At 42.1% G+C, this 19,271-nt stretch overlaps 1 protein-coding gene across 1 annotated transcript in view; it reads right to left on the bottom strand.

The window, feature by feature from the left end:
- The window catches only part of lrrc4ba (leucine rich repeat containing 4Ba), a 94,138-nt gene that overhangs the window by 73,951 nt on the left and 916 nt on the right, over positions 1-19,271 (bottom strand). The window lies entirely within an intron of this gene.

A 19,271-nucleotide genomic window follows, 5' to 3' on the forward strand; every position in this document is an offset into this window, starting at 1 on the left:
TCCGTCTCTCTCACCCCCTCTGTTTCTCTCTCTCCCCGTTGCTCCCTCTGTCTCTTTCTCTCTCTCTCACCTGTTTGAACCTCTATCGCTCTCCCTCTCTGTCCCTCTCTCTCTGCCTCTACCTCCACCTCTATCTCTCCCTCTCTCACCCCTTCTGTTTCTCCCTCTCTCCCTCTGTCTCTTTCTCTCTCTCACCTGTTTGAACCTCTATCGCTCTCCCTCTCTGTTCCTCTCTCTCTGCCTCTACCTCCAGCTCTCTGTTCCTCTCCCCCGTCTCTCCCTCCATCTCTCTCTGTAGCTCTTTCTCTCACCTGTTTGAACCTTTCTCTCTCCCTCTCTGTCTCTACCTCCCCCTCTCCCTCTCCCTCACTCCCCCTCTCTGTTTCTCTCCCTCCCTGTCCCCCTCCATCCCCCCCTCAGTCTCTCTCTCCTCTGTTCTCCCCTCCGGCGCCTGCAGGAGGACTTCAGTTTAACCGTAGAACAAAGTCTCAGTGCACATCTCCCCGTGAGGCGCCTCAGCTCGTCTCAAACATCATCAGTGACGACCCGGCGCCCCTGAGCTTTGGGCTTTAGGTGGAACAGAGAGAAACCAGGAGCCAGTGAATTTGACTTATTAAAAAAATAAAAATAAAATTAAGTTGACGTAAGAAGCCTGAGCTCTTTAAAAATGTACAACAATCACATCTGAACCTGGGTCATCAGGGCTGTAGTCGACTAAAGAAACTCTTGTCCCGCTGATCAATTCGTCAACTAAAAAAGAGGGCGGGGCAAAAGTTCTCAAAACTATTACGTATCTTTGTGTATCTGATCCAAACCGCACTCACACGGGAGTCATGTAAAAACTACTATTTATACAGAAAAAAGTACTAGGAAACAATGTATTTATATAAAGATTGAAGTTTGAATGATGAGTTTACTGTGTCTTTAAATGACAAACTGCACTTTTATAGCACTATAGCGCTTTTCGGGAGCACGGGATTTGAACCACCAACCTTCAGATCAGTGGACAAACCCTCTACCATCTGAGCTACTGTCGCCCCCGGAAAGGAGAAACAGGGGGAGGGGCCTCAACTGAACGGCTGCCCCGGGGTAATCTGTCTTCTGCCAAGAGACTCCATAAATAAATAAATAAATAAAAATGTGTGTGAATATGAACAGCTCACATCAACTGAGTGTTTGAAGTTACTATAACGGACTCCTCCTTCTCTCTTTGCTATTCCAATCTCTCTCTCTCCTCCCTCTATCCTCCTCGCCCTCTCTCTCCCTTTCTGTCCTCGCTCTCCTCCTTCTCTCCACCTCTCTCCTCCCTCTCCCCTCTTTGTCTTTTCTCTCCCTCTCTTCTCTTTGCTCCCTCCCTCTCCTCTTTCTCTCCTTCTCTCTACTCTCTCTCTTTCCTCTCTGCTCCCTCTATCCTCACTCTCTCCTCTTCGTCTTCTCTCTCTCTCTCTTCTCTTTGCTCCCTCTCTCCTCTTTCTCTCCTTCTCTCTACTCTCTCTCTTTCCTCTCTGCTCCTTCTATCCTCACTCTCTCCTCCTCTCCCTCTTTTCTCTCTCTCCTCCCTCTCCCTTTCCTCCCTCTCTCCTTCTCTTTGCTCCCTTTGTCCTCACTCTCTCCTCACTCCTCCCTCTCTCTCCTCCCTCTATCCTCTCCCTCTCTTCTCTCTACCTTCCCTCACTTTCTTCTCTGCTCCCTCTATACTCACTCTGTCCTTCTCTCCCTATCTTCTTTCTCTACTTTCTCCTCCCCACCTCCTCCCTCTCTTCTTCTCTTTACTCCCTCTCCTCACTCTCCTGTCTCTCCTCTCTTCTCACACTTTCCTCTGTCCTCCTCTCTCTCTCTCCTCCCTCTCATCTTCTCTTTACTCTCTCTCCTCTCCCCCTCTTCTCTCTCTCCTTTCTAATTATTATCTCATTATTGGAATTAGAGGAGAGAGCTCCAATTCTCTCCCTTTCCTCCCTCTCTTCTTCTCTTTACTCCCTCTCTCCTCATTCTCTTCTCTCACCTCCCTCTGTCCTCCTCTCTTTCTCCTGCCTCTATCCTCTCTCTCTCTTCCTCTCCTCTTTTATCCATAATATATCTTGTTTTGTGTAGTTCATCGCTGATAATGGTGATGTCCAACACTTGAGGATCACATCATGACATCACAACTCTGTAAACACAACCCATCCACCAGGGAACATCTTTGACCCCCTGTCCCTCTCTCCTCTCTCTCCCTCCCTCTCTCATCTCCTCCTCTCCTCTCTTCCTCAAACCTGCGGACGTCAGCACCCTGCGTATCCATCCGTCTCTGCCTCTGCTCCCGATGAAGAGATGTGCCGTGGCCTGCTCCGATTAGCGCCGATCGGGGTCATCTATAACGCCTGTCCCCCTGCTCTCCCTCCTTCTCTTCATCTCCCTCCTCCTCTTCTTCCTCCTTCTGCTTCTGCCTCCTCCACTGCCTCTCCCTAATGCTCTCCTTCCACCTTTCCCTCCTCATCTTCCTCTCTCGACCTCTGCCTCCTCTTCTTCCCCTCCTCCTCCTCTGCCTCCTCCTCTCCCTCCTCTCTTCTCTCTCATTGTCCTCCTCTCCTTCCTTCTCCCCCCTCCTCTCTTCTTCCTCCTCTCCTTCTCAGTCCTCCTCTCCTTCTCAGTCCTCCTCTCCCTCCTCCTCCTCTGACTCATCCTTCTCCTTCTCCTATCCTTCCTTCTCCCTCTTCCTGCTATTCTCCTTCCTTCTCACTCTTCCTGCTATTCTCCTTCCTTCTCACTCTTCCTTCTCTCTTCTCTCTCCTCCTGTGCCCCATTCTCTCCTTCCTTCTCCCTCCTCCCTCTCTCTTCTCTCTCTGCTCCCTCCTGTCCTTCCTTCTCCCTCCACCTCACTTCTCTCTCCTTCCTCCTTCTCTCTTCTCCCTCTTCTTCCTCCTCTCCCTCTTGCTCCTCCATCTCTCTCTTCTCTCTCTGCCCCCTCCTCTCCTTCCTTCTCTCTCTCCCTCCCTCCTCCTCTCCCTCTTGCTCCTCCTCTGTCCTTCTCCATCTCTCTCCTCTCTCTCTGCCCCCTCCTCTCCTTCCTTCTCCCTCCTCTCCTCTCTTCTCTCTCCCTCCTCCTCCTCCTCTCCTCCTGTTCCTCCTCCTCAAGCATATTTAGGACACCTCTCTCTTCTCTCTCTGCCCCCTCCTCTCCTTCCTTCTCTCTCTCCCTCCTCCTCCTCCTCACTCCCTCACCCTCACCCCTCTCTTCTCCCTCCTCTTCCTCCTCCTCGAGCAGATTTAGGGCATCTTTCTCTTCTCTCTCTGCCCCATCCTCTCTTTCCTTCTCTCTCTCCCTCCTCCTCCTCCTCACTCCCTCACCCTCACCCCTTTCTTCTCCCTCCTCTTCCTCCTCCTCGAGCAGATTTAGGACACCTCTCTCTTCTCTCCCTGCCCCCTCCTCTCCTTCCTTCTCCCTCCTCTCCTCTCTTCTCTCTCTCCCTCCTCCTCCTCTCCTCCTGTTCCTCCTCCTCGAGCAGATTTAGGGCATCTCTCTCTTCTCTCTCTGCCCCCTCCTCTCCTTCCTTCTCTCTCCTCTCCTCTCTTCTCTCTCTCCCTCCTCCTCCTCTCCTCCTGTTCCTCCTCCTCGAGCAGATTTAGGGCATCTCTCTCTTCTCTCTCTGCCCCCTCCTCTCCTTCCTTCTCCCTCCTCCTCCTCCTCCTCACTCCCCCACCCCCACCCCTCTCTTCTCCCTCTTCTCCCTCCTCTTCCTCCTCCTCGGGCAGATTTAGGACACCTCTCTCTTCTCTCTCTGCCCCCTCCTCTCCTTCCTTCTCCCTCCTCTCCTCTCTTCTCTCTCTCCCTCCTCCTCCTCTCCTCCTCCTCTCCTCCTCGGGCAGATTTAGGGCACTTCCCTCTGATGCTCACGTGGTGGTGTCCCTGTGTCCTCTGTGGCGGTGCAGAGGTGAGGTGGAGCAGTTGGAGCTTTAATACAGGAGATGGACTCAGGTGACACTGGGGGGAGCTGTGGGGGATTGTAATGCCCTTTATCCCAGAATATTTTAAAATGATAAATACTGGGTCTGTGGGGTTAGAGTCAGAGATGAGGGGTTTTTTTTTTAAATCACTATTGTGTGTTTGCAGGTATTGTTTACAGTTTCAGCCTTTAATGGCCCTCCTGGCTCGCTTTACTGTTCTCTTTGTTCCCTTTGTTTTCTTTGGGTCTAAGGGTCGAGTTGTATATGGGGGTAATTTGTTTCCAAGGCCCCCATTCCTGCTCAAAGAAGGATTGTCTTTCCTAGCAAAAAATAGCTTCTTTAAACTCCCCTCTCAAAATGTAGGCCATTAAAGCTGAAACTGTAAACAAAAGCTGTTTACAGTTTCAGTGCAGTTAATCGCTCCCTTCAGACAGATATAAGGCAGCGTCCAGCAGTAATCTGGCCAGAACCGAAGAAGCGGCTTGGATGAGGAGCAAAACGTCTTCACTCCTACAACGTTTTGTCCAGTTGACAGATTTAACTTTTGCTTTTACTGTGGATCAGACCTGGACGACTGAGGGATAACACAGATAACTGAAATGAACTGTGGATTTGAAATGATAACGTGCATTGGAGCGGCCAAAGAAATGTATGCTCATATATCAGTCAATACTAAAACTAGAAAATCAATTGAGAACATAGTATGGACTGTATAAAGACGTGGATTAAGTGAGTGTGACGTCACCTACAGCGCTCAGCTAAAGTCAAATGACGCTAACTGAGGCTAGCGGTTATAGAGGCGAATTTGGAGTCAAGTTACATATTTGGAATTCCGACCACAAGTATCATAGCAACCAACGAGCCAATCAGGAGTGAGGCTGCTGAAGGTAATGACGGTTTCCGCACGCACCGCTGGTTTAGCAGGGAGCAGGCGCTTAGCAACGCTGTCAATCAAACCTGTTGCTAACGTTATCGGGGAAAGAAGGTGCTTGATTTGTCTGGTTTTATTGTTCAAATGTTGATTTATGGAAACAATAACGAAATAAAAACGGCAGGATCACGTAGAGCGGGTTAATACGAACATTTTAAGACAAAAATGACAAGTCTGACAGCAGCAGTTACAGAGAGAGAGGCCACAGTTTTTCAATAGAAAGCGAACTGGAGCCAGAGTCGATGAAGCGGGAAGTGCGCCCATGAGCACTTCCTATTTCTAAGTTAATTTTTAAGTTACTTCCCATTTATATATAACAGTTTATGTCCTATCCACATGAAACCAAATCTGGTGCAAAGTTGAGCGTCTTCTCTGTCAGTGTAAATAAACAAAAGTGAAACTATTTTTTCACAACAGCTTCCAAAAGTGATGTCGTTATTCAACCAAAAACAAATGTGATTGTTGTCAGTTGAAAGGACTTTAACCACAAGATTAATACGACAATTTTGTGGAGCCAATCTCACAACCAAATAATATTATGATAACGTTCAACATTTGAGAATCGTACGGAGATTTCATATCAGTTACATAAGCCCCTCCCCCCCATCTGAAATTACGACATCATCAAATTATAAAAACATATTAAGTAACTTCCCAACAATCTGTCTGTCCGGTCCATCAGTTTGAAACATCCTTGGCTCTCGGTTGTCCAAACGTGTATCCGTGTGTGTGTGTTCTGCGCTCACCACATAAACTCCGCCCACGTCGACACCCTCTGCGGCGCGGCATGTCGGCCCGTTAACTTGTATTGTCTGTGTTTATTACGGTGCTTACCCATAATCCTCCAGTGCATGCAGTTTGGCTGAGCTGGACGACGCCGCAGCGATCACTCACGGTCTGTGCATCCCACTTACGTCCACTGCCAACGGATACCGGGAGTGTGGAAGCCAAACGGGAACGATGAGATAGACCTAATTGCATTTTTAGCCATGTAATCCGGAAGTGTGCGTTAGCATGCTAGGTGTTGTTAGCCGTATTGTCAAGGCAAAACGCCGGTCGATCTCTGAAAGTTGTAAAACGTGCTCATTGAGGTGAATAATTAGGATGCTCAGAATGGATAAAGTGAGGAATAACTTTGGAAAACCAGTAAAAAAACGTTAAAAATCCGAACGGTCGTGTAAATGTTTAAGATTTGTCATGAAACTAGATCTCGCTGTGTGTTCTTCGGTGCCTCTTTAAGTTCAAATGTCAATATACATCCATGTCATTAAAGAGTAATAGTTAACCTTTCCCTCTCTGCCCTCACGTACTTCATAACAACACACACACACACACACACACACAACTATGCAAATCCACACACATATACACGTATGTTGGGTTTCCGTGCTTCTTGGGGACATTACATTGACTTACATTCATTTCCTGCAGGATCCTAACCTTAAGTATAGTCACTACTTGTATTACTTTAACCTAACTAGGGCTGGGTATCGTTAAGAAAGTGCCGATACGATATATATCTCGATACATAGGTCACGATACGATACAGTGCACTGTCGATTCAATGCAATATATTTCAAATTGATTCAGTACAATTCAGTGAAAAATAAAAGCTTTTGGGACACTTAATGGTCAACCGCATTTGCACAAAAAATACACATTATTTTTATTTATTTTTTTAAATTTTGCTGAAATTTTTTGAAGATGAATGAACATAACAGTGCATTTTGTTTTGTGCATTTTACCAACTAGAAAAACACATCAGACTGTCACATTGGTCAGTGTTACTCACCCACAGTTTAACGGCTCTGAAGGATCACAACATATTTACTAAAAGTCTCCGTTAAATCTAAATTAATATGGAATAAGCCAAAATTTTTATGAGCAAAATAGTGAATCAAATGTCAAATGTTCTGCATAAATGAGTTCCTTTCCTTTAAACAAGCCACACAAATGTAGCACTGTGACAGAAAACTTTGGTAAAATGTACAACAAAAATACTCTTGGCGATATATCGATCCAGCAGCTCACGATATCGACGCAGTATCATTAAATTAAACAATATGATATATCGATATTTTGATATTTTTGCACACACTTAAACCTAACTCCTAACCGCAACCTATTTTAATCCATATCTGAACTTTAAAGAGGACGCAACGTAAAAAATCAACTTTTATGAGCGTTTTCCCTCATCATTATCTCACATTTGTATTCAGATTGAGTCATGTATGTTTGAGTAACCCTGTATATATGTATATCTTAGTTTTGACTGTTGCGTTAGCGAATATTCACCTGCCTCACACCTGATCAACATGTGTAAATCTCACTTTTGTTAAATCCAGTTAAGAGAAAAGCACATACAGACAGAAGAAAGACTCTGTGGTTTAGGTGAGTTGGCAGAAGTGGAAAGTGAAGCTCATTTTTTTGTTGTATTGTCCATTTTATGATGAATTTAGAAATCCTTTATCTGATGAAATGTTCACCCAATGCCCTGATAAGTTCTGGTGTAATGACGACAACAAGATGAAATGTTTGGATGAAATGTTTGTTTTATTCTAACGTTTATAAGTTTGCATCATTTCTCTGTAAAACCTGGAAGAAGCGGGAAAGGAGTTTGTTTAAATGAGTGTATTGGTGTTTGTTACACACGTCTGGCAACTGTCTATTGTATTTTATTGTGTTTTGTTTAATTGTGTCTTATAAGGCTATTAAAGGGCTCATTTTTTAGTATACAAGACACAATAATAAATAGATTAATTCATTCACTCATACAGACGTCTTCCCTGTTCCAGAAATGCACAAAACGCTCACCCTTTCCACGTTTTTCCCAAACAAAATCATCTGTATTTGCTCTAAAACAGACTGAAGTTCATCTGTCAGCGTCGCCGCGTTTGCTTTGATTTGTGTTCGTGCTTCGCCCAAACCTCCACCAACCAGCAGCCAGGCCGGAGAGAGAGCGCGCACGCCAACACGGATCCTCGTGAGTCCGTGAACTCTCAAACATCGCGAGAATCCATCTTGCCGCAAGGTTCAGCAAATATTGTGATATCAACACTTTCACACATTTTTTTTTCCCCTCATTGGACAGCAGATCCCCATAGTGTGATAAATACCTGCCCACACAAACAGACCCCACATACCCCACCCCACCCCCACCCCCCTTGTTTTTGGTAGTTACCGAGGCAGCGTGCCGTGTCCCCGAATCCATTTTGCTGCCACCAAATTCCCCAGACAGAGCCGTGCCGGGTTCACAGTCTCCCAGCCATAAAATCACATCACAGTTGTTGAATAAATCACTTACTTGTTTTTTCCTCCCTTCCTCTCGCTTTCTCCCCCTTTTTCTACCCTTTGCTCTTCTCTTCTCGCGCTCTACGTCTCTCCGTCTCTCTCCCTCCTCCCTCGCACTCTCTGCACACTCATAAATAGACGCCTTGGCTAACCTGGCCCACTTTAAACATTTGGACAGAAACAACGCTCCGTAAAAGGAAATGGAAGTCCAGCAAAAACCAGAGATGTGTTCGCGCTTACACTGTGAAGGGGGGGGCACTTTTACAAGAACACACATTCAAAAAAATAAACCGCATTATTGTTTTAGATACATGCATTAGTTTATAGATTATACGACGCATCTATAGACAGGAGGATTTACCACGTCTTCGTCACCATGGAGATGTGATGTGAACTCACTGTCGGTTAATTTAACTATTTTGTTCAGCTCTTTGCCGCGACTGCTCTTGTGATATCGGGCTACGCAAAAACAAATTCAGCTTTTCTATCTCTACGGAGACAAGCGGGCGATGCCGACAAGCGAAGTAACAGGTCAGATCTGCGGAGAGGCGAACCCGCTCAGTAAGAAAGAACGCACGTTTTTTTGAGCTATTACTGATATTATATGATAACACCTGTAGAATTAATGCAAAATCGATTAGTTTAATGACATATTGCGGATTATTCCAAGTGATCTACGTAGTGCCGGACGCTAACCAGGAAAGTTACGTATTGCACCTTTATAAATAACACAAATTTGCAGTTTAAAGCTTCAAAAAAAGGGCGTAATCACTCGGATCACAACGTTAACGCAGTGACGAGTTACAGAACAGAGCTGAGACGATTTGTTCAGTGTAAACCAAAGTGCGTTTATTTCTAACACCATGAATATTGACAAAAAATAACCACAAAATTTAAAATCAGCAACATCCTGTACACGCAGCAGCCACACAGCACCCGTCACCCTGAGCAGACTGAGTTTTGCTCCTTTTACAGAGCACCTCCTTTAATTGGATGTGCCCAACTGCAGCACAGATAAGTTTCAGCACATTCAATAATATCGTTAAAAGTTATCTTAAACAAAACGGTGTAAATCTTTATTCAATCAAATCTGTTGTTAAAAATAGAGCTCTACCTTAATTTACCACTGTCAGCTGTGGAAAGCTCAAATATTTGGACAACCCCTCCTCCTCAGCGCACCGTTGTCTGTCCCGAAATCTGCTTAACCCTATAGCGTCGGATGCTATCGCCGCAGATTGACTCGTGGTTGCGGACTTTCCATTACTGTAACTCTGCAACAAATTGTGCTATCGTGCAAATTCAAACAGCGTCTCAAAGCAGAGGCATGTGGCTCTTTAAATATGTTACTGTCATTACGGTGATGTGTTTAACGTTGTCTCTCGAAGACGACCAATCAGAGCGCAGGTGCGGTGTGGGAAAAATAAGGATGGATATGTAAAATAGAGGTAGTTGTGTGAAAAACCGCAAAAGTACATGCTGATACTTCCTTTAGCGTGATTTTTATGGCTAAAAAAAGAAAAAAAAAAGTCTAAACGAGCTATACTGGTCTATAATGTGCTCAGTCCTTAAAGAGCCCCATGCCTCTCCCTTGAGACGGCGTTTGAATTTACATGATCGCACAATTGGTTGCGGAGTTACACTAATGGAAAGTCCGCAATCGCGAGTCTATCGGCGGCGATAACATCCGACTCCCTGGGGACTCATTTGGCCGTAACACCTAAGACGGTAGACAACATGGGTAAGTCGAAACTGCAAACAATTCAACTGCAATCAATTAGCCGATGCACTTATACCGGGTCTTTATGTCTTTTGTTACAGGTCGACTTTAACTGCACCCACTTCAATCAATAAACATTTAAACGTCTTTGTGTACTGTCCTTTTTACCTGTTGGCTTTAAGGTTAGGTCTATGTAATGGACTCGCTACATTACAAAAGGAATAAGGTCATTCTGCAGGTTTGTTTTGAACCTGGACCGTATAAATTTGATGCTTAATACTGATTTTGATACAATTTTCATAAACAAATTTAAAGTGACTGCGTGATCTTTTACTAGTTCCATTATCAATCGAATGAATATATCCAGTAAAGGTCAAAATTATTCCTGTTTATGTAATTCTTGAGCGTATATTTACTTGTTAAGACAACGATCTAGTTTCGATACTGGTTTTAGCGTTCATTAATATTTATTTGGCAGATCTAGATTGAAGTGTGAGCGTCGCAGTCCTCCGTCAGATTTAAGTGTCAGTGACGGACGGGTCAGAGGTTGAGAACGCATTTCCATAACAACCGTGAAGTTGGCTTTCACCTTAAGGTCAACGGGTCAAAACTGGGGTTAATGCATTTGACCCAGACCAATGAAACGGGAATAAGACTGCGTTCTAGTCCATTATTGCACAAAATCGAATCAGACTTTTTGTACGAGCTTTACACAGCATGGATGGGGTTTGAATGAGAAGAGCTGAGTTATAAGTATGACAAGGCAATATGAAAAAAAATGTAACTGCATTATTTATGTATTTATTTATGCCGTTAAAATATTAGAAAATTAAATTAAAAAATGCAACTGTATTATTTATTTATTTATGTTGTTGTTAAAATATTAGAAAATTAAATTAAAAAATGCAACTGTATTATTTATTTATGTTGTTAAAATATTATAAAATTAAATAAAAAAATGTAACTGTATTATTTATTTATTTGTTATTTATGTTAAAATATTATAAAATTTAATTAAAAAATGCAACTGTATTATTTATTTATTTATTTATTTATGTTGTTAAAATATTAGAAAATTAAATAAAAAAAATGCAACTGTATAATTTATTTATGTTGTTAAAATATTATAAAATTAAAAAAAAATTAACTGTATTATTTATTTATTTGTTATTTATGTTAAAATATTATAAAATTTAATTTAAAAATGCAACTGTATTATTTATTTATTTATTTATCAATGTTGTTAAAATATTATAAAATTAAATTAAAAATAGTCAAATTTCTGAATTCTGCATCAATAACAAGCTCAGAGCACAGTCATTTTTATTAAAATCGCAAAAAACATAACGCAAACTACCTATTAAAATTCAAATTAATTAAAATAAAGACTACCCAGTTATTTTTACATGTAGAATACAACGTGTGTGGTGTTGTTTTAATGTTTATTAGGCCTCATACCATTGAGACTAACATCTCTTTCCAAACACAGAATAGTCTTTAATTTGATTTGTGTTTAACATGTTGTCAGTGACATCCACCCACAGCGCTCTGTCCACGTCCTGACCTTTAAATATTTATTCATTTTAGCATGACTCTCCAAAAACCTCATGGAGATACAACTGGACAGGAAGTAGTGACGCTAACAGTGAAGCTGCCGCGCGCTAATGTCCACAGAGCTAACAGTCTTTAGTGTTGCATTTGCTTTGAGCCGTGTGTCCTTAAACCTCTCAGATCCATCTATAATCAGGCAGTAAAGACACTCGATAAAAAAAAAAAAACGTCCTTATCACCGCTGTAATATCCTAAGTAAATACAAAATGTTTAGTTACGACGATTTAATTTTGTATTTATTAAACAAAAAGATCCTCGGCCTTTGCACAGTCGGCCTTTTCTTTTCAAACCATCAGACAGTGGAATCAACTCCAGACAGGTTGAAATCGTCTGTAGATTTGAATAATTTTACTGGAAATGTGAAAAAGTACATTTTAGATCAGTTTAGTTCATTTGTTCTGTTTCACTGTAAAAACCTGCACATAATGATTTTTTATATTGTTTGGACTGTAGGAAACATCATGTATTGGACTTTTATTGGACATTTATTGAATTTTCCTGCTAATGTTAATTCTAAACTGTTAGTCTTATAATGTAATTGTAATGAAATGTGTATTTGAATGTGTTTTCACCTCAGGGACCAAACATGGAAAACAGCAGCAGCTAAATCTGGTACAAATCATCTTTTCTTTTGTAAGATTCATGAATTTGTACATGTTCCCTGACAAACAAAGAAGAAAGAAGGAAAAAAAAGAGCTTGGTTTCTGTTCATTTTTACTGTAGTGCAAAGGTTTGATTTGCTCAACATATAAATGATTCTAAGTTAAAGCTGCACTGTGTAACTTTCTGGTAGAGAGTCTGCAACTTGTTTGTCTCAATGGAAAATACTCAGTTACTTTGTGTGGAATGTTTCTCCAAAATGGCACTGAACTTATCAATCTCCAGAGAGACAAGAAGGGCCAAGCTACAAGTCAGATCTGTGGAGAGGCGACACCGTTTACAAAAATAATACTTGTTTTTTTATTTATTTTTGAGCCATAAAAACATGTGTAGTTGAATAAAAGCAAAACAGATATACTTAACGCTGTACCGTGGAACAATTCAACCAAAGCAATAACATCACCATGGAAACAAGCGACTAAACACATTAAAAACACAAAATTTTATAAAACGATCCACTGGACTGAACCAGGACTTAGACCAGGACTAGGACCAGGTCTGGATTCAGGTCAGGTAACACATTATGCAGTAGTGAGCAGTGAGCTAACCTAGCGTGGCATTTTGGCTGCAGTTTAAAAACAGGGGTAATTCTTGATATTTTAGTGTTGCCGCAGGCTGTGGAACCGTCCCTTTAAATGTGATATCAGGAGACAAGCTGAACCTGAACCAGACCTCGGCATTTGTGAGGCCCTTTAATGGGATTTGTGCTCGGGGAATATATTGTTTTAAATCTTATATTAAATGTTACTGGGTCCTATAGTCACCAGCGTTTTGCTTTTCTTTTTTTTTTTTTGTTTGCATATTTTTATCCAAACATATGATTCATGTGGTGTAGACTTTTAACATTTTTGGTTTATTTAGTAATTTGGGGGATTAAGGGAATGCAGAATAACTAGCCAGGACTAAAGCAAGTTTAAAGGTTCATTACGTAACTTTTCCAGTGTGAGGTCTGCCACTCGCTTGATTCCATGGAGATAATTCACTGCCTTTAATTGGAATGTTCAACAGTACGGCATTAAACATATCTGTCTTGCGTTTATCAACCTTTTGAGCATGTATTCTTACTGAGAATTGGCTCGCCTCTCCGTGGATCTGACTTGGAGGTACATAAAAGGGGGTATTTCACTTCTACATGGTATTAACTGCTAACACATAACATTACTGTTTTGAAAAAGCGAAGTTTGCCAAAAAACAATGTCTTAACATGTTTTATCATTTTAACTTTTCATTTTTGACGCTCTGCCCGACTTTGCTCTCTGTGCTAAGTCACCCCCCTTCAGAGCGCTATCACAAGACAATCAGCTGCATCCCGCGAATAAAACTACTGCACAACACATCAGGTTTGTCAAGTTGCTCTGTACAGTTTTGTATATTTTTTTTGTATATTTATGGAGAATTGTTGTGTGGGAGCATAGGTGATGTAGGCTTGTGATGGGTGATGTAGACTTGTGGGCGGAGCTTTGCACAGAATCTTACAGCTAACCGTAAGGAGGGTTCGAATAGAGCCCAGGAGAGATCACTAGATTACTCAAACATGCATGGACGACATCTAAAACCTCTTCAGAGATGTTTTTGATGAGGGAACAACGTTATAACGTTATAACATACGTTACATGGTAGAAAGCAAAAAAAAAACACACAAAAAAACGCCTTACTTCTCCATTCTCCATTCAGACAAGCAGGCAGCCAACCCTCCAACAGAAAAGTTACACAGTTCATCATTAAACCAATTCTCAAGTTCAGGTCATGGTGGAGTAGTTAGAGTAGTTAGCACAACAAAAGGGTCCTGGGTTCAATTCCTGGACTGGGTACTTGTCCTGTTCTCCATTCTGTGTGTGTGGGGGGGGGGGGGAGGGGGGAGGGTGTGTGTGTGTGTGTGGGGGTGTGTGTGTGTGCGTGTGTGGGGGTGTGCGTGTGTGCGTGCGTGTGTGAGTGACTTCACTTTGCACAAAAGCCCAATCCAAAACTTAAATGTGCAAGGCAAGGCAAGTTTATTTGTATAGCACAGTCCTTACACAAGGTAATTCAAAGTGCTTTACAGAATAAGAAAGACATTAAATCACAATTTAAAAACCCTATATCATTTTTTTTTTTTTTTTGCAAATTCAGCAAATTCTTCAGCAAAATGTGTTTTGCCCCAGTACAGATATACTGTATAAGCAGCTTGAGGTCAAAATAAGTCGGCTGTGTAATGTCTGCATCTAAATCGAAAGCATTTTATTGTCTCATAATCAGAAAGTGCACGTTAGCATACTAGTTGTTGGCTTTACCATCACGGCAAGACTCTAACCTGGTCTCTGAAAGTTCATAACCACTCGCTGCAGCGAATAATTAGGAGGCTCAGAATGCAGTTTGGACACAGCAGACCATAAAGATTAACTAGTTCTGTTTTACACTTTTTTAAAACAGTAAAAATCAGGTGCAACAGTTTTAAAGGTCCCGTCTCATTCAACTCTTGTGAGCTTTAAGTCATGTTATAAGGCTGTTACCTCCTCAAAAACATACTAGAGTTGTGTTTTGTTTCATTCACACATGTTTGACTAATCATTTATTATATCTATCTACATCTCCAAAGCTCAAAATGCTCTGTTCCACTTTGTGATGTCGTGAAGTGGTAGTTTTCAAAGTTAACATCTACCTTTTACCTTTAGTTCAGTAGAGATTGGCAATTCCAGGGCTGAAATCATCCAAATGGAGCACTTCCTGTATTGCACCTTAACATCACAAGGTGGAACAGAGTGTTTTCTGTTTGAGAGAGTTTGTGTGTTAAACATGTGAATGAAATAAAACACAACTCCAGGCATGTTTGTGATGAGGAAACGACATTATAACAGAAGAGAAAACATAACATGGGTCCTTTAAGTGGATGACTTTGAACCTTTGTGCCTCGGTTGATCTGCTAAAAGCCCCGTGTTTGTCTCTCAAAGCTGCCGTTTCAGTGGGAGTCAGATTAAAGTGATGTCAGTGGGTTGTACACATGATTGTGACAGAAGTCTGTAATCTCCCACTAAAACAACAACAACAAGCCAAATCTGGAGTAAGACATCACCAGTGTCAGCGTGAACTACAGTCATATCACTGTGTGGTAACAAACTTAACCCGAACACGTTTGGCTGTTACTGCTGATGACCTGGTCTAAAAGTGACAAATATTTTTTTTATGGTCGATGTGAAACCTGTCGTGTTCCCCCCTCCCTCTCCCATCATCTGGCCCCTCCCCCTCCTGTCACCTGGCCCATCCTCCCTCCTCTCACCTGGCCCCTCCCTCTTCTCTTACCTGGCCCCTCCCCTCCTCTCACCTGCCCACTTCTCCTTCCCCTCATCTGTCCCCTTCTCCCTCCTTCCACCTGGCCCCTCCTTCTCCCTTCACCTGCCCCCTCCCCCTTCCTCTCATCTGGCCCCTCCCCCTTCCCTTCACCTGGCCCCTCCTCCCTCCTCTCTTGCTAAATCTGGTGCAGCCATCTATTTAATGTATCTGCACATTGTCCTTCAAATAAATAAAAATAAAAATAAAACAAATAAAATGTGAGAATACAACACGGGAGGGTCAGCTAATCTAATGACAGATGGTAGCTTTAAGTCGAGACACTGCAGGAGAATATATAGGAAGAACTTATTTTTTTACTCTTTACGGTTTGGAAAAGAATCCTAATTTCTGAAGTTGTGGAAAATGTTATGTTTTAAATTTTTTTGGTGTAAAAATCTAAAGTTGGAAGTGGAAATGTGTTATGTGTGTTGTGTGTGTTATGGTTCATTTTGTTGACATAGTAGATATAAAAAAAACATTAATTACGGAAGATAATTTTCACATCTTGGTAAGTATTTGAATACATTTGATTTAGCTGAAAAAACATCTAAAAATTCCAACTTGACCATATGCAATGACCAAAAAAGAGGGAAAAAATCCAAATAGCACCATTATAAAAAACAAGAAAAATGAAATCAAAACCAAATCAGCAACATGAGCATCAAACCAACGCTTAAACATATGAAAACAGATCAGTGTAAATCCAACGCCCCAAAGGCAGTGCAGTCCTGTGTCCCTGGCGCTGTACATGCCCCCATCTGCCCAACCCCCTCACCCCTCCTCTGCCCTACTTCCCCATTTCCCCCTCCAAACCCACATTAATTATAACTCATCTCATCTCTATCTGACCCAAACTGCACTCACAAGACTACACCTGCAGGGGGAGTTCATGCAAAAACTACTATTTGTGCAGAAAAAAGTACAAGGGAACATTTTTATATTGCGCTTTTGCAGCACTCGAAGCATTTTACATCAAGGAACCACTCACGCATTCACTTTACCAACTCTACCAATGGACGAAACCAGGACTAAGCCAAGACTAAACCAGGACTAAGCCAGGACTAAACCAGGACTAAACCAGGATGAAACCAGGACTAAAGCAGGATGAAAGCAGGACTAAACCAGGACTAAACCACGACGAAACCAGGACAAAATCAGGACGAAACCCGAACGAAACCAGGACTAAACAAGGACGAAACCAGGACTAAACTACAAGAACTAAACCAGGAGGAAACCAGGACAAAACCAGGATAAAACCAGGATGAAAGCAGGACTAAACCAGGATGAAACCAGGACAAAATCAGGATGAAACCAGGACGAAACCCGAACGAAACAAGGACTAAACAAGGACTAAACCAGAACGAAACCAGGACTAAACTACTAGAACTAAACCAGGATGAAACCAGGACAAAACCAGTACGACACCAGCACTAAACAGGACTAAACCAGCAGTAAATCAGGATAAAACAGGACGAAACCAGCACTAAACAGGACTAAAACTTGCATTACCAACCATCAAGGAACCACTCACCCATTCACTCTACCAACTGAGCCACCCAACAATTATTTCAAACTTGTGAATTGTGAGTTTAATCTGACTTTGTACAAATAAATATCAACGCAAATCTTCAGCTAACTCACTCACTCACTCACTCTCTAACCTCGTTTCTGCTGTTGCCCCATATAAATCCCTACAACCTAAGTAAAAATAATTGGTAAACTAACTAACTAACTCCACTGACCGATTAATCGACTAAACGACTAAAAGCCCCACAGCCCAACTTATTACAGAGCTCCATCACCACGGTAACCATCCAAAGAAAATACCATCGGAGGAGACGCAGCATTTGAATGGCGTTACATTTGCATTTAAATCCCCTCATAAGGCCCCATTGTGTCAAAGAGAGAGAAGTGGATCCCTATGTATCACTGTTATAATCGCCCTGTACAGCTTAGGGTTGTCAAAAGTATCGAAAAACACACACAAATCGATGCTAAAACTAGAATCGAAACTAGGTACTCATTTGAGCAGGTATCGATACAGAAATGAACCTTTCCTGAATAACTTTAGAATGATCTTGAGCTGTATCAGAACAAGTATAAAACACACGGACCACTATGGGAATATAAAAGAAAGTACTACAATTTAACATTAAAAATCACATTCTATTGTCTAAAGAAAGTGTTTTTTATTATCATTAGTATCGAAATTGATTTTTTTTCCGTAATATAATGTGGTATAGATGGGGTCAAGAACAAAAATGTGTCTGTTGGATGCTGGAAAATGGTAATGGGTGGCCACATAGATTACATGTGAAACCAGAACTAAACCAGGATTAAACAAGGACTAAGAGGGTCTAAAATCTGCATTAGGACTAAATCAGTACCAAACCAGCAACTGTGCATGCATTGTATTGGGTATTTTTTCTAATAATAAGGTCTAAATCTGGTATGTACAAGGCTCTAACTAAACCAAACCAAGATAACATCAAGTCTGTAATCCAAAATACCAAACCAGGACTGAATCAGGGTTAAACATGGACTATACAAGGACTAAACTAAATGTGGATTATACACTTTGTAAACTAGGACCAAACCAGCACTGAACCAGGACTAATTCAGGATTAAATCGGGACTAGATCAACTTTAAACCAGGACTTAATTCTAACTAGAACCAGAATCACAGTAAGCCTATATGAAAGGTTTAAACTAGGACTAAACCAAGCCTTAACCAGGACTATATTGGGTAACCATGGCTACATAAGGCTAACCCAGGTCTAAACCAGGACTATTACACAAGGAATACATAACCAAGTAACCGAGATGAGACTCCATCCATGAGCCTTCAACTAGAAACAAACTAAGTCTTAAATAGGACAGAACCAGTTCTTAAGACTTAATCAGGTCTCAACTTGGACTACACCAAGACAAGGGGACTAAACCAGGACTTAACCAGGACTAAACCGGGACGAAACCAGGACTAAACCAGGACTAAACCAGGACTAAACCAGGACTAAACCAGGACTAAACCAGGACTAAACTAGGACTAAACCAGAACGAAACCAGGTCTAAACTAGGACTAAACCAGGACCAAACCAGGACCAAACCAGGACTAAACCAGGACTAAATCAGGACTAAACCAGGGCTAAACCAGGGCTAAACTAGGATGAAACCAGGACTAAACCAGGACTAAATCAGGACTAAACCAGGGCTAAACCAGGGCTAAACTAGGATGAAACCAGGACTAAACCAGGACCAAACCAGGACCAAACCAGGACTAAACCAGGACTAAATCAGGACTAAACCAGGACTAAACCAGGGCTAAACTAGGACTAAACCGGGACGAAACCAGGTCTAAACCAGGATGAAACCAGGACTAAACCAGGACTAAACCAGGGCAAAACTAGGACTAAACCAGGGCAAAACTAGGACTAAACCAGGACTAAACCAGGACTAAACCAGGACTAAACCAGGATTAAACCAGGGTTAAACCAGGGCTAAACCAGGACAAAACCAGGACTAAACCAGGACGAAATGAGGACCAAAGCAGGACCAAACCTCAAACGAAAACTTGCATTATTGACCTCAGTATTCCAGAAACTGTGTGATCGGCCCTGCTCCTGAGCTCTTCAAACGGACACAACGGGGACGGTTAGAAATAGGCAGAGTCGTGTCAACAGATGATCCAGATCGGTTGCATAAAAATCACCCCGGGAACAGATGCCGAGACACTAAAAAAAAGTTCCGTAATGTGACAACGGTGATGTGATAAATGAACGTGCATGTGTTTTAGATGTGTCATCCTCCGAAGCAGGGCTGCACGATATCGGG

Source organism: Periophthalmus magnuspinnatus, chromosome 8, assembly GCF_009829125.3.
Source record: "Periophthalmus magnuspinnatus isolate fPerMag1 chromosome 8, fPerMag1.2.pri, whole genome shotgun sequence".
Classification (NCBI taxonomy): Eukaryota; Metazoa; Chordata; class Actinopteri; order Gobiiformes; family Gobiidae; genus Periophthalmus; species Periophthalmus magnuspinnatus.